This window comes from Rutidosis leptorrhynchoides, chromosome 3 (assembly GCF_046630445.1).
Source record: "Rutidosis leptorrhynchoides isolate AG116_Rl617_1_P2 chromosome 3, CSIRO_AGI_Rlap_v1, whole genome shotgun sequence".
Lineage (NCBI taxonomy): Eukaryota > Viridiplantae > Streptophyta > Magnoliopsida > Asterales > Asteraceae > Rutidosis > Rutidosis leptorrhynchoides.
In genome coordinates this window covers 527,727,498-527,745,071 of record NC_092335.1, presented here as the reverse complement: position 1 = coordinate 527,745,071, position 17,574 = coordinate 527,727,498, and the positions used below count along the sequence as shown (strand labels likewise).

The 17,574-nt window shown below is 35.9% G+C and overlaps 1 non-coding gene across 1 annotated transcript; it reads right to left on the bottom strand.

Annotated features, from left to right (window-relative positions):
- Positions 1-4,532: 4,532 nt before the first annotated feature.
- On the bottom strand, positions 4,533-4,639 carry LOC139903131 (small nucleolar RNA R71). Its single transcript, XR_011777975.1, has one exon. It is a non-coding gene; the product is annotated as a small nucleolar RNA R71 (small nucleolar RNA).
- Between the last annotated feature and the right edge of the window lie 12,935 nt (positions 4,640-17,574).

Below are 17,574 nucleotides of genomic sequence, written 5' to 3'. Positions count from 1 at the left end.
GACAAGAATAGAGATCGAAACAATAGGCTGAATTCGGTCAGCTGCTACGAACTCTACGTAAATCGAAAAGACACGTAATCAGTGGCTATGGCTCCATATGGGAGTCCCCTAACTGCTGACCAATTTTCAGAACCAAACTCGTCTTCATTTGACTGCGGTGACGGTTTAAGTGCGAGTAGGTCAGAAATTTCAGCACAACGTTAATAGGGTGTAGTGACTTTCGAAAGGCCATAAATCCTAAACCGTAACTCAGATTAAGACGAGGTCAAAACGGAAAATCATATACTTGAACCGAACTAACTGAAAAACAAATTTCCAGTAGTCCAGGTGGTCTGATCAGATCCTGAAAATAGTAAGAAAGGTGCTCCGGTGGGGTTCTTAGTGCTTGATGCTCATCACGGTTCTCATCCTTGATGCTTGTAGCTTCAAGTGTACAACTCGTTGATGGGTTAGCATCACCTTGACCAAGATTCTACCATCAACACACAATATGTTAAGACCAAGTAAGAATACAACTCATTTAAGAGTCTTAGATGGATGATGAACCAAGGTTACATCATATCCTTAGTCTTAACACAATTACAAGTTACATTTACAACCTAAGCTACAAACTTTAATTCAATCAAGCAAGTATGAACATAATCTAAGTCAAATGAAGTGATAGAACCTTAAGCTAGAGAGCTTGGATCCTTTTCACACAAGTTAGAAGGTCACAAAGCTAGAAAGTTTGAACCTTTAGTGTTCTTGAAGAACTTGAAGCATAAAGCTTAGATCTTTAAGTTATATGAAGACCATAAACACAAGTTTTGATCTTTATAACAAAATAATGAGATCATAACTTAGTAAACTTAGATCTAACAAAAGATACGAAGATTCAAGCTAGAAAGCTTGCATCTTGGTTGTTCTTGAAGATCTTGAAGCATAAAGCTTGGATCTTTAAGTTACATGAAGATTACAAACACAAGTTTGAATCTTTATAATAAAATAGCAAGATTAAAGTTAAAAGATATAGATCTACAAAGTAGGTGAAGATTCAATGCTAGAAAGCTTGAATCTTCCATGTTCTTGAAGGATTCAAATTCAAGTTTGAATCTACAAGATGTAATCAAGATCAAAGCTAAAAAGCTAGGCCCATGATGATGATTGATAATGCTAAAAACGAACACATATTTCATAGCATTATCCCTCAAAAAAGATAAGATTTTAGTTGCAATTTTTCTATTTACAAGTGATATTCGTTTAAATAATAAAAGGTGAAGACAAAAGGCAGATTCGACGATTTGAAGACGCAAACGACCAAAAAGCTAAAAAGTACAAAGTACAATCCAAGTGGTTCAATATATTGATGAAAACGTCTAAAAATTACAAACGTACAAGCCGCAAAACGCAAAGTACAAGATATTAAATTATACGAAAAGGCGTTCAAAAATCCGGAACTGAGACATGAACTAACTTTCAACGCTCGACGCAACGGAGCTAAAAGTACAAGTAACTATGCACAAGAATATAATATAATATTTAAATAATTCATAATAAGAATAATAATAAATAATAAAAAGTTGTTAATTGAGCATAGTTAAGGGGTCATAAGTGAAAATTTTAAATCAACATTTGCCTATAAAACGAGACTACGGAGAATGAAGAAAGACACACCTTTTTCCAATCTTCTTTCTCTATATATGTAATTTATATATTTACATATATTTATAATTTTAATTTTAATTTAAGTTTAATAATAATTGAGTTATTGTAAGAAATGTTTTACGGGTTTTAAAGTCAGAACTCTGTCCGTGTAACGCTACGCGATTATTCACCACTGTAAGCTATGTTCTTCCTTTTTAAATTAATGTCTCGTAACTAAGTTATTATTATACTTATTTGAGCCTAAGTAATCATGATGTTGGACTAAATATTAAAGATTGGGTTATTGGATTTTGTACCATAATTAGGGTATGGACAAAAGACCGACACTTGTGGACATTGGACCATGGACCATTAATAGATGGGGGGTATTGTCTAATCGAATGACAACTCTTTGGAGTCTGTCGAACCTATCTTCAAATTAGTTAATCTAATAATTATTAAATGATTATGCATGTCCTATTTAGTGACGTTTATACGACATCTTTTACAATCATTAAATTAATCAATTGGGTTGGGTAATTTATTATTCATTATGGCCAAGTGGGTAAATTAATAATCATGGAATAATTAAAACAGGAGTGGATTACATACAAGGGTAATTGGTGTAATTGTTAACAAAGTATTAAGACCTTGGATTACACACAGTCGATAACCTGGTGTAATTATTAACAAGGTATTAAGACCTTGTTACAGTTCGAATCCCCAATTAGTTGGAATATTTGACTTCGGGTATAAGGTTAATTTGACGATCATTTTATAATTATGACCGATGAACTATTATGGGCAAAAACCAGATAGGTATCAAATAAATCCAGGACAAAGGACAATTAACCCAGCATAATAAATTAAAATCAAAACATCAAACAACATGATTACGGAAGTTTAAATAAGCATAATTCTTTTATTGTATTTCTCATCGTACTTTCATTTACTCGCAATTTTATTTATTGTCATTTTAATATTGTTATTTATTTTACGCACTTTAATTATCGTCATTTATCTGTACGCTTAAAATATAAAATTGACAAACCGGTCATTAAACGGTAAATCCCCCCAAAGTTACCTATAATTACTATATCTAGTTTAACTACTTAATTAACTAATTTGACCTAGTAAGACACCCAATAATAGTGTCCACGGATTGACCTCCCGGACTTTACCTTAGCTATATTATTACACGATAGGTATACTTGTCTTTTGTGTTTTAGTTTAATTTAGGTGATTTCCTGTAGTAAATAAATATAAAACTGATAGCTGTTTCATACACACCCTCTAGAACACATCAATGATGAAAAAAATTTAAAAAAAAAGAAAAAAATATTTATACTTTTAGAAAAAAATTAATTTCGTGAAAAAAAAGTAAAAAAAAATTTAAAAAAATAAAAAAATTTAAATCCTTAAAAAAAGAAATATTAAAATCGTTAAAAAAAATTTTAAAAAAATTAAAAAGAATATATAAAAATAAATTTTTAAAAATATATATATATATATATATATTTTTAAGATTTTGTTTATAAAATTAAAAATATATATATATATATATATATATATATATATATATATATATATATATATATATATATATATATATATATATATATATATATATATATATTTTAAGTTTTATTACCTTTAGATTTTTAGACTCTAGTTACAACTTTTAGTATTAAGTTTAGTTTTGCCATAGTTATTTTTATACTTTTAGATTTTTAGGCTTTGCCGTAAAATCCCTTAAGTGCTTTTTCTTTAGACTAAGATTTAGGTGGTTTAAAATTTTGCGACGCCGTGTTAAAATTTTAGTATCATTTTAAGTAATTGCCGTTTTTCGTTTAGAATCCCTTTTAAGTTTCGACGCGCTACTTTCTTATTATTATTTTTCGACCTTTTATTTTTTTATTTTTTTTCGACGTTTTTCGACGCGCTTCTTTTTCTTTCTCATTTCTACGCTCTAGTTTTTAGGACATAGAATTTTCTATTTCTTCTCTAAAATTTCAAACGAAAAATTATTTTAAGCGGTTAAATTGATAGACATCCAAATTTTCTGGTTCGTAGTAATAGTTGGATTTGTTAGTGGCGAGTTGTGGGCTTCCGATTTAAAGGGTCCTGGTTACCTGCTGCATCTATTGGCTATTCGAAACGTGAGCAAAATCAGAAAAGTCTATTAATTTGATAACTTATATAATTTTTATTTTTATAACTAATAGGATATTCAGTGAATGCACCGAGCAAAACGTTCACCACCTTTCATACGTTCACCACCTGTAACTCGATCAAGACATCTAGTCAATATTTCCGCGGTTGATTTTTCTTTAAAATCATCATCCAGTCGAACAAATACTCCAATTCAAATTTCCGACAATCCATCTTTTGAACCCGACTTCACAACTGAGAATCCGGAGGATATTCAAGGACAATTCCAAGATCCTGAACCACTAATCATTCCTCCTGAACCACAAATAGTTAAATCAGAATCTTCTAGTGATTCGGATTCAACAAATTCAATTATGGAAATAACGGAACCTCAAAGTATGGAAGACCGAATGAGAGCCACACGCATGGGCCAAGGTCACGCCATTAATCAGCCAGATGTTAGAGCATCAGATTTTGAAATCAAAGGACAAATCCTACACATGATCACCAATCAGTGCCAATTTGGTGGTACAACAAAAGAAGATCCAAACGAACATCTTCGAACTTTTAATAGGATTTGTAATCTATTTAATATCCATGAAGTTCAGGATGAAACTATTTATCTTATGTTGTTCCCATGGACTTTAAAAAGAGAAGCCAAAGATTGGTTAGAATCATTACCTGAAGGAACGATTGACTCATGGGATATTTTAGTTGAGAAATTTCTTCAAAGATTCTTTCCGGCATCTAAAGCCGTGAGACTTCAAGGAGAAATTGCCACGTTCGTGCAAAAGCCAAATGAAACGTTATATGAGGCATGGACAAGATTCGGAAGGATGTTGAGAGGATGTCCTCAACACGGTTTAGATACTTTTCAAATAGTGCAAATTTTCTATAAAGGCGTCGACATCGCCACACGAAAAGACATCGACACGGCAGCTGGTGGTTCCATTATGAAGAAAACTGCAACTGAAGCTCACAAGATCATTGATAACACAGCATCCCACTCTCATGAGTGGCATCAGGAAAAAGATATTTTTCATTCATCTAAAGCGGCAAGAGCCGATTCTAGCCATAACTTTGATTCTGTTTCTGCAAAAATAGATGCTTTCGAGAGACGAATGGAAAAGATGACTAAAGATATTCACGCAATACGAATCAGTTGTGAGCAATGCGGTGGACCACACTTAACGAAAGATTGTAATGTTGAGCAAACGATGGAACAACGAGAGAATGTTTCCTACATAAACCAAAGGCCGGGAAATAATTATCAAAATAATTATCAACCGCCAAGGCCAAACTTTAATCGAAATCAAAACATTCTTTACAATCCAAATGGACCCAATAATAACTCATACAACCAACAAGGTCCGAATAACCAACCAACTCAAAACAACACTTTCAATCAACAAAGACCTGGCTTGTATAAACCACTACAACAAATCGAAGAGAAAAAGTCAAATCTGGAAGAAGTGGTATTTAAGCTAGTTGAATCTCAATCACAATTTATTGAAACTCAAACCCAAACGAATGAGAGGTTTGATCAGTCATTTAGAACTCAACAAGCTTCCATTTTGAATCTAGAAAAACAAGTAGGTACTCTTGTTAGATTGATGAGTGAAAGGGAACAAGGAAAGCTACCGAGTAATAATGAAGTAAATCCTTGGAATGAAAATGTTAACATGGTATCAACAAATTCTGAAAAACCAACACCAGAAGATGGGAAAGTTTTAGATGTGAGTAACAATGAAGAAGTTACAACACCACCACCACCCGAGTATGTAAAGCCAGTGGTGGCACCATACAAAACACCCATCCCGTTTCCAAGAAAAGGAGTTGAGTATGAGCAAGTGATAGGTAATAAAGTTTGTGATACCTTTGGAAAAAAGAAGAAGAAGAAGAAGAAGAATAAGAAAGTGCAAGAAACAAAAACCGTAGAAGTAAACCCGGTGAAGACAGTTCCACCAAAACCTCCACCTAGGGTAGGTAATCTGGGTGAATTTATTGTTCCTTGTCTACTAAGTGACTGTGTCATGTATGATGCACTAGCAAATTTAGGTGCAAGTGTGAGTGTTATGCCTCTTTCATTATATAAGAGATTAGGAGTAGGTGAGTTAAGTCCAACGGATATGAGTGTTCGACTCCTTGATCAAACCATTAAGCACCCAGTTGGAATTGCTGACAACCTACCTGTTCAAGTAGGTAATTTAACCTTTCTAGTCGAATTCATTATCATTGACATAGAAGAGGACCCAAACATTCCTCTAATTTTAGGTCAACCATTCTTAGCGTCCACCGGGGCGTTATTTGATGTAAGAAAGGGTAGAATGACACTTAGTAATGATGAGAAATCGATCACCTTTATGATTCGACAGTCTAAATCTCCACCATCCAAAATCGTTGAACAAGCAAAAACGATTGGTAAGAACCATGTTGTTTTACCAACTCCAATGGTAGTGCTCAAAAATAATAAAACGCCTAAGTGTGGGGAAAATGAAGTAACACCTAATGATGACCTGATAACAAAGAATCCCGTTGTTGATACGAAATTAAATGATCCAGTTATTAATAGTTCAATGAAGAAACTTATTAAACGAATTCGCGATGCTAGAACCAAGGGGAACTTTAAGTTATGTAATCGGTTAGTATCCAATCTGTCGCCTAAAGAAAAGGCGAAATTAGTTGAATTTGTGGATATTACACAAGAATCCGACCAATGGCTTAAAGCAAAAGTCACAGATATGCAAGTTGATTATGGTTCAAGAAAAATTGACGATGAAGTTAATCACAATTTTGACACCACAGCTACCTAAGTGTGGGGAGATTCAAAATGTTCTAAAAAGAAAATGCTGTCTAGAGTTAGTTGTTCTATTCTTGTGTAGTTCCGAGAATGGAATTCGATTGGTCTTTTCCACTAGCAGACACTAAAGAATTAGTTTTCTCCCCCCATTCTGATTTTTTTTTTTTTTTTAGGTTTTATATGAAATTAATATGCTTTTTAAATTTAAGTTTTGTGTGATTTTAAAAACAAAAATTTACTTTATTTAATTAAGTTTAAAAAAATTATTTCTAAAATTCGTCGTGAGTTAAACACTAGGTCATTGAACCGAAATTGCTTTACCCGAGGACGGGACGACAAATTTTGTTATCATTATTTTTAATTTTATTGATTTAAAGTATGCCAAAAAAAATATTAGATTTTATAAATTTTTGAAAGTGGGGTAATATACCAAACTTCAAAAATATGTATATATGTTTGTAGTTTATCTTATGTACAAAACAGGGTAAAACAACGCACTTTCAAAGACTGTCATTAAGTTCAGCAAAAGCTACTAATTTTGACGACAAGACACAAAATATCAAATGTGAAATAACAACAATATGTTTGCAAACTCGGTAATTTTAATAATTTTTCTACACTAATCACCCTCATGAATTTAAATTTTTAATGATTTCTTGCAAATGAGGGCATTGCAAGATCTCAAGTGTGGGGAAGGGTTATAAATTCTCTCGGGTTTACACTTGGTTTAATTGCCAAATTTTGTGAAAATTTGAAAAATTTTCAACTAAATGAATTCAAAATCATGTTTATAAATATTTATGAACGATAAAACTAGGTGATACTACCGAAATTATTGTTACCTTGGAAAGGACATAAATTGAGAAACAACCCAAAATGCTTGAATTCATTTAAAATGGAATAGAGGGGAATAAAAAGGCAAAGAAAGAAATAAATAAAAGCTGAGTGTGGGAAGAATTCACCAAGTTCTTTAAAACATATATCACATATCTGTACAAGCTTATTGCAGGTACTTTTGTTTTGGACTAAACTAATCAGTTTTACCCGATTTACTGTAATATATTCGAAAGAAAGATGGATCTACACGATGAATCAATTCCATCATTAAAAGGAAGTAAAGTCTTCCGAAAAAGACACGCGCTTCTTAATTTAGGTCAAGAAGTTGTCGTCCAGACCAGCTGTAGGTTGACAAAAAATCTAGAAAAGTCGTCACTAAAATCAGCAGGAAATCCACGGACCTCAGCATCAAACAGGGTCGCCATGTGGTCAGACTTATCCTAACCATGAGAGGATCTGTCTCGTAAAATGGGGAGGGTGCCGTGCAAATTAGCTTGATAAGACTAATGAATCAGACACCCAGAAAGGATAATCTCTTTAAAGATTAAAAATCAGCTTTTAAGCCTGATATTACTCAATCCTTGAGATTGACCTTAAAGATTGAGAATTCAAACTCATGGAATTCGATGATATCTAAACTCGAACTTGAACGAGAAAATATTTTGATCAAATTACAAACCGATTTGTTTTCTGAAAACCTATTTTCAATGCGTTCATTAACCATTGAACGTAAAATCCTGAGAATTCATCAGAATTCATTAGGTCACCTGAACCAAATCGGGTGTCAACCGTAAGAACGGTGGTTGCATAGCATGGTCGAAGACAGGACCTTATGCCAGACCAGAAAAATTATAGGATGATCTTTACTATTGCTCCTACAAAGGATAGTAATAGCATCCGACACGTTTTAGACCATGAACAAATGCATGTCATTAGACATTGCCTTAACAGTTTCTTGTTCATCGCTTTCCTTTACAACCGGACGGTAGTTTACCGAAAGGTAATATACGGGACAAGTAAACTGGATGTGTTGCTTTCCTAATACAAGGTTAGCAAGTGGGTGACACAAAACCGTAAAGTTTTGAGCTAAAATTTTAAAATCTGAAACCCACAAAATCCACAAAACCCACAATAACATTTTGCAACACCGGTTAAGGGTTATTCCGGAAAACTTATCTAGGATAAAAACTAGATTGAATTTTCAAAAGATCAAATATTTTCATAAAGATCCAATTTCCTAACGCATCTAAATTTTTATAGTCATGTGAGACTGTAAACCACATTGTTACTATCATTGTTCATAACCGCCGTATTGAAATTACTGATGTACAAAGTGTGAAGAATAAAGAAGTGATTCAAGTATGTTTTTATTTCAAGACTATATTGCTTGAGGACAAGCAACGCTCAAGTGTGGGAATATTGATAATGTTAAAAACGAACACATATTTCATAGCATTATCCCTCAAGAAAGACAAGATTTTAGTTGCAATTGTTCTATTTACAAGTGATATTCGTTTAAATAATAAAAGGTGAAGACAAAAGGCAGATTCGATGATTTGAAGACGCAAACGACCAAAAAGCTAAAAAGTACAAAGTACAATCCAAGTGGTTCAATATATTGATGAGAAACGTCTAAAAATTACAAACGTACAAGCCGCAAAACGCAAAGTACAAGATATTAAATTATACGAAAAGGCGTTCGAAAATCCGGAACCGAGACATGAACCAACTTTCAACGCTCGACGCAACGGAGCTGAAAGTACAAGTAACTATGCACAAGAATATAATATAATATTTAAATAATTCATAATAAGAATAATAATAAATAATAAAAAGTTGTTAATTGAGCATAGTTAAGGGGTCATAAGTGAAAATTTTAAATCAACATTTGCCTATAAAACGAGACTACGGAGAATGAAGAAAGACACACCTTTTTCTAATCTTCTTTCTCTATATATGTAATTTATATATTTATATATATTTATAATTTTAATTTTAATTTAAGTTTAATAATAATTGAGTTATTGTAAGAAATGTTTTACGGGTTTTAAAGTCGGAACTCTATCCGTGTAACGCTACGCGATTATTTACCACTGTAAGCTATGTTCTTCCTTTTTAAATTAATGTCTCGTAACTAAGTTATTATTATGCTTATTTGAGCCGAAGTAATCATGATGTTGGACTAAATATTAAAGATTGGGTTATTGGATTTTGTACCATAATTAGGGTATGGACAAAAGACCGACACTTGTGGACATTGGACCATGGACCATTAATAGATGGGGGGTATTGTCTAATCGAATGACAACTCTTTGGAGTCTGTCGAACCTATCTTCAAATTAGTTAATCTAATAATTATTAAATGATTATGCATGTCCTATTTAGTGACGTTTATACGACATCTTTTACAATCATTAAATTAATCAATTGGGTTGGGTAATTTATTATTCATTATGGCCAAGTGGGTAAATTAATAATCATGGACTAATTAAAACAGGAGTGGATTACATACAAGGGTAATTGGTGTAATTGTTAACAAAGTATTAAGACCTTGGATTACACACAGTCGATAACCTGGTGTAATTATTAACAAAGTATTAAGACCTTGTTACAGTTCGAATCCCCAATTAGTTGGAATATTTGACTTCGGGTATAAGGTTAATTTGACGATCATTTTATAATTATGACCGATGAACTATTATGGACAAAAACCAGATAGGTATCAAATAAATCCAGGACAAAGGACAATTAACCCAGCATAATAAATTAAAATCAAAACGTCAAACATCATGATTACGGAAGTTTAAATAAGAATAATTCTTTTATTGTATTTCTCATCGTACTTTCATTTACTCGCAATTTTATTTATTGTCATTTTAATATTGTTATTTATTTTACGCACTTTAATTATCGTCATTTATCTGTACGCTTAAAATATAAAATCGACAAACCGGTCATTAAACGGTAAATCCCCCCAAAGTTACCTATAATTACTATATCTAGTTTAACTACTTAATTAACTAATTTGACCTAGTAAGACACCAAATAATAGTGTCCACAGATCGACCTCCCGGACTTTACCTTAGCTATATTATTACACGATAGGTATACTTGCCTTTTGTGTTTTAGTTTAATTTTGGTGATTTCCTGTAGTAAATAAATATAAAACTGATAGCCGTTTCATACACACCCTCTAGAACACATCAATGATGATGATGATGAATTCGTGAGAGAGAGAGGAAGAAGAAGAAGAAGAAAAATCAATATTTACACTTTTTAGAGAGAGAAAGAACTAGAGAAAGAATTAGAGAGTGAGTGTGTGTGAATTACAAATGAAAGCAAGTGTAAAATTGATGGAATGAGGCTTGTATTTATAGGTGAATGAGGTGAGGGGAGGGTTAAGGTGGCCGTGATTTTGGAGGGGGGACAAGGGAGACCAACTTTTGCTTTTTGGTTAATGGTTGTCTAAAGTTGGTGCTTATGTTAGAATCCCATGCAACATTAAGGATAATACTTGACATAAATGCTAGCATGTTCCCTCTAATAAATGGGCATTTGTCTTACTTATTAATGGGTCACTAGCTATTAATAATTGGGCTAATTAAATAGTCCACTAACTAGTGTTGGGTGGGCTAAGGCCCAACAAGGTAGAAAGTCCAACAAGACTAACTAGTAAGCATAAGTAAATTACTACGCGTAATTAAGCATCCAAAAACCCCAAGTAATTATTATTATAAAATAATAATTAAGATTTCGTAGTCATAATATTCCGATTACGACAAAAGTTAAACGTGTACGCAGTACGCAGTTTGTTCGTAACGTCAAGTGACACTAACGGTCATAAAGGCTTCCGATGATCAAGTTAAGTATCCTACGTACTTAAAGGCACGTTTTATCATATAAATGAAAGTAAGCCATGTGTATAAAGATTCCAGATTATAAAGTAGCACAGTACGCACAAATATGCAGTTTTGCAAAAATCACAAGTCACAAAAGCAAGTCGAAAAAGTCGGGTCGTTACATTACCCACCTGTTAATGGAATTTTCGTCCCAAAATTTTAAGCTGAGGCAGGTGTAGGAGTCGGGAAAAGGTGAGGATACTTCTGCATCATTTGATCCTCTCATTCCCAGGTAAACTCAGGTCCACGTTTGACATTCCATCGAACTCGAACAATTGGAATCTTCTTGTGCTTCAAAGTCATAACCTCACGGTCCATGATTTCAACAGGTTCTTCCACAAAGTGGAGTTTGTCATCAATCATAAGCTCATTGAGAGGGATGACAAGTTCTGGTTCGGCAAGATATTTCTTCAGGTTCGACACGTGAAAAGTAGGGTGAACTGCGCTCAACCTAGTCGGAAGATCCAAACGGTAAGCAACGGGTCCAATACGCTCCAAGATTTCAAAAGGACCAATATATCGCGGGTTTAACTTTCCGCGCTTTCCAAAACGGATCACACCTTTCCAAGGTGCAACCTACAACATTACACGGTCACCTACGTTGAATTCGAAGTCTTTACGTTTAAGGTCGGCATAACTCTTTTGGCGATCACGGGCCGCCTTAAGTCTCGCTTGAATTTGGACAATCTTCTCGGTTGTTTCATGGACTACTTCGGGTCCGGTGATTTGCTTTTCTCCTACTTCGGCCCAACAAATAGGAGAACGGCATTTGCGGACATACAACGCTTCAAAAGGTGCGGCATTAATACTTGAATGATAACTGTTGTTGTAAGAGAATTCATCTAGTGGCAAATGTCTTTCCCATGCTTTTCCGAAATCAATAACACAGGCACGCAACATGTCCTCCAAAGTCTGAATCGTTCATTCGCTCTGACCGTCGGTCTGCGGATGATATGCGGTACTCATGTCGAGACTTGTTCCCAAGGCTTCTTGCAAAGAACGCCAAAATCTGGATGCAAAACGGGGATCGCAATCTGAGATAATTGATAAGGGTACGCCATGACAGGATACAACCTCTTTGATGTATAGTTGAGCGAGTCTCTCCATCGTATCCTTTTCCTTCATGGCTAAGAAGTGTGCAGATTTGGTAAGTCGGTCAACGATAACCCAGATGGTATCATAACCGCCTACCGTCTTCGGTAGCTTTGTGATGAAGTCCATCGTTATCCTTTCCCACTTCCATTGCGGGATTTATGGTTGTTGAAGTAATCCAGATGGCCTTTGATGTTCGGCCTTAACTTTCGAGCAAGTCAAACACTTACCAACGTAAGTTGCAACATCCTTCTTAAGATTAGGCCACCAATACTGTTCCTTGAGATCGTGGTACATCTTACCGGCTCATGGATGAATCGAATATCTCAACTTGTGGGCTTCATCTAGTATAAGGCTCCGTAGATCTCCATAACTAGGTACCCAAATCCTTCCGACAAAGCATCGGAGTCTAGTCTCCTTAACCTCGAATCGTGAAACGAGAATGTTCAAGTGTTCTTGAGAAATATTCTCCTCTTTGAGAGCCTCTTCTTGAGCTACTCGGATCTGGCTATTGAGATTCGAATGAATGGTGATGTTCAAGGCGCGGACACGAAGAGGTACCATTCTCTCCTTTCGGCTCAAGGAATCGGCTACAACATTTGCCTTGCCAGGGTGGAAACGAAGTTCACAATCATAGTCGTTCAGCATCTCGATCCATCGTCGCTGCCTCATGTTCAGTTTTTCTGATCAAATATGTGCTGGAGGCTTTTGTGGTCGGTGAAGATGGTACTCTTAGTTCCATAAAGATAGTGTCTCCACAATTTGAGCGCAAAGACAACGGCTCCAAGCTCGAGGTCGTGAGTAGTGTAGTTTCGCTAGTGAATCTTTAGTTGACGAGAAGCATAGGCAATAACCTTCGATCTTTGCATCAATACGCAACCAAAACCATTTTTCGAGGCATCACAATATACGACGAAATCATCACTGCCTTCAGGAAGAGATAAGATAGGTGCGGTGGTAAATTTCTGCTTCAAGTTTTGAAATGCTGATTCGTGTTCTTTTTCCCAAACGAACTTCTTCCCTTTGTGAGTCAGCGCGGTCAAAGGACGCGCAATCAGAGAGAAACCTTCAATAAATCTTCGGTAGTAACCGGCAAGACCTAGAAATTGGCGGATGTGAGTCGGAGTAGTGCTGGTTTCCCACTTGTTGATAGCTTCGATCTTTGCGGGATCAACTTTGATACCTTGATCACTCACAATATGACCCAGAAATTGGACTTCCTTCAACCCAAATTCACACTTGGAGAATTTGGCATAAAGTTGCTCCTGTCTCAAGTGTTCCAACACTAGTCGAAGATGTTGTTCATGTTCTTCTTCACTTCGGGAATAGATGAGGATATCATCTATGAAAACGATAACGAACTTGTCCAGATATGGCTTGCATACTCGATTCATGAGATCCATAAACACGGTAGGTGCGTTGGTTAAACAGAATGGCATCACTAGAAACTCATAGTGACCATAACAGGTTCTGAACGCGGTCTTCATCACATCGCTCTCCTTCACCCTCAACTGGTGATAACTTGATCGCAAATCGATCTTGGAGTATACGCTGGATCCTTGCAACTGGTCGAAAAGATCGTCAATCCAGGGAAGGGGATACCGATTCTTAATCTTCAACTTGTTCAGCTCACAATAATCGATACACATGCGGAAAGATTCATCCTTCTTCTTCACGAATAAAACAGGTGCGCCCCAAGGCGATGAACTCAGTTGGATAAATCCATGGTCTAGCAATTCCTGCAGTTGACTCTGCAACTCTTGCAGTTCGGAAGGTGCTAGTTGATAAGGTGCGCGAGCTACGGGTGTAGCTCCCGGCACTAGATCGATCTGGAACTCCACTGCTCTCGGTGGCAGTAATCCAGGCAATTCTTCCTGAAAGACATCGGGAAATTCGTTCACAATCCGTACATCATTCACACTCTTCACCTCGGTTTCTAACGTTTTCACATGTGCTAAAATAGCAAGACGTCCTTTCTTCATGATCTTTTGTGCTTTCATGCAACTAATGAGGTTCAACTTCGAACTACATCTCTCTCCGTAAATATTCAGTGGCTCACCATGTCCTTGGGGTATACGAAGAGCTTTATCTCCACAGATAATGTCGGCCCTTACTTTGGTCAACCAGTCCATACCGACAATCACATCAAAGCTTCACAATTTGATGGGTATCAAGTCAATCTCGAAATCCACACCAGCTATGTTGATAATAGCTCCTCGGCCAATAGTCATAATCCGATATCTGAAAGGTAGGATCGGTACGACACGCCTATCAGGAAGGCGGCTAGCCTAATGGTTATGCTCATTACGGAACAGAACATCCCCGTATTCCCCGGGAATCACAACACCACCGGAATGGTGCTGTGGCTTCGAGGGTCCTGGGATGAGTGGAGCTGGAATCTCCGGTGGATCCTCGTGTCCGTCTGAGGTGATCACTGGGTCGGGTGCATGGCCACTGGCTTCAGAGGACGAAGCGCCAGAGTCACTGGAGTGTGTCGACGACGGGATCTGTGAATCAGCAACAATGGCAGGTGAGGTGGAGGGTGAGTCTGAGTCGCTCTCCAAAATGATAACGGGCGGGACATCCGACATCTGAACAGGGAAAAATAACTTTTTTCATGTCAGTAAGTCATAAGGCAAGCATGTATTAGGCAAAATAACTACGATAGTCTAGATCATCTATAGCAGTAAATAGCTTGGAAATAATAGCAAATCGTACAGAAGTATCATGCAATCAAGAGCAGATAATGTCATGCAGTAGTGAAAATCAAGTAGCAGTATACGTCATATAGCAGTAAAAGTAAGCAACAGCATACAGTAAGTTTCGCGGAAACAAGTAAACTAACAAGTTGTAGATTAGTCCTATTAGTGAATCCTACTCGGTCCGGTCTAGACTCACTAATGCAACCTAATTCCCTACAACCAATGCTCTGATACCAAATGTGACGCCCTGTACAAAACCATCGTGTACGATTCGTCAACAACAGGATCTTTACACGGTCGAACACTACATGCTCTTTGAAACCCAGTTTTGCATTCATAAAAAGATAGCGTTTACAAAAGATAACGTGACACAAAGGTCTTTACAAATTCATTATTTGAAAATAACATAAACTACGAATGCAAAAGAAAAGTTCCATGATTGAGACATCTCTAACTAATGCAGCGGAATTCTAGCACAGCAGGTCCTTAACAGCAAGTTTAAACACCAAGACAGCAAGTCTAAACAGCGGAAGCAACAAACCTCTAAGCACCTGAGAAAACATGCTTAAAAACGTCAACAATAATGTTGGTGAGCTATAGTTTAAGTTGTAACAGTAATGTATGGTAGGCCACGAGATTTCAGTGTTCCAAAACAGTATGAAAAGTATATGTTTAACCGTGGGCACTTGGTAACTAACTTAACATTTATAACCCCCTAAAAGTACACTTGGCGAGTGCGTATGTTTACGAAGTATTAAACACCCGTTAAATGCTAGCGCGACTAGCCCGAGTAGGGATGTCAAACCCTATGGATCCATATCTAAGATTCGCGTTCACCGGTTCAAAGACCAATGACTAAACGTTACCGAGCTAAGGGGAAAGTTTATGCCGTTGTATAACTCACACATATATAAAGTTTAAGTACTCGTGCCTAGTATGTAAAACGTAAAAAGTGCATGTATTCTCAGTCCCAAAATAGTTAAAGTAAAAAGGGATGCTATAACTCACAGTGATAAGAGCGGTAAAGTCGATAATGAAAGTATGCAAGTAGTAAGTCGGTCCGAAAGGTCGTCAACCTAAGTCAAAGGTTACTAGGTCAATATGTTATCCTCATAAGTTCTAATAGTGCATAAAATAAGTTTAAGTGTCATCATCATCATCATTCATCATCGTAAAAGCTAAGTAAGTTTGACAAGAATAGAGATCGAAATAATAAGCTGACTTCGGTCAGCTGCTACGACCACTACGTAAATCGAAAATACGCGTAATCAGTGGCTATGGCTCCGTATGTGAGTCCCCTAACCGCTGACCAATTTTCAGAACCAAACTCATCTTCGTTTGACCGTGGTGATGGTTTAAGTGCGAGTAGGTCAGAAATTTCAGCACAACGTTAATAGGGTGTAGTGACTTTCGGAAGGCCATAAATCCTAAAACGTAACTCGGATTAAGACGAGGTCTAAACAGAAAATCATCTACTCGAACCGAAATAACTGAAAATCAGCTTTCCAGTAGCCCAGGTGGTCTGATCAGATCCCAAAAACGGTAAGCAAGGTGCTCCAGTGGGGTTCTTAGTGCTTGATGCTCATCACGGTTCTCATCCTTGATGCTTGTAGCTTCAAGTGTACAACTCGTTGATGGGTTAGCATCACCTTGATCAAGATTCTACCATCAACACACAATATGTTAAGACCAAGTAAGAATACAACTCATTTAAGAGTCTTAGATAGATGATGAACCAATGTTACATCATATCCTTAGTCTTAACACAATTACAAGTTACATTTACAACCTAAGCTACAAACTTTACTTCAATCAAGTAAGTATGAACATAATCTAAGTCAAATGAAGTGATGGAACCCTAAGATAGAGAGTTTGGATCCTTTTCACACAAGTTATAAGGTCACAAAGCTAGAAAGCTTGAACCTTTAGTGTTCTTGAAAAACTTGAAGCATAAAGCTTAGATCTTTAAGTTATATGAAGATCATAAACACAAGTTTTGATCTTTATAACAAAATAATGAGATCATAAGTTAGGAAACTTAGATCCAATAAAAGATATGAAGATTCAAGCTAGAAAGCTTGCATCTTGGTTGTTCTTGAAGATCTTGAAGCATAAAGCTTGGATCTTTAAGTTACATGAAGATTACAAACACAAGTTTGAATCTTTATAACAAAATAGAAAGATTAAAGTTAAAAGATATAGATCTACAAAGTAGGTGAAGATTCAAAGCTAGAAAGCTTGAATCTTCCATGTTCTTGAAGGATTCAAATCCAAGTTTGAATCTACAAGATGTAATCAAGATCAAAGCAAAAAAGCTAGACCCATGATGATGATGATGAATTCGTGAGAGAGAGAGGAAGAAGAAGAAAAAAAATCAATACTTACACTTTTTAGAGGGAGAAAGAACTAGAGAAAGAATTAGAGAGTGAGTGTGTGTGAATTACAAATGAAAGCAAGCGTAAAATGGATG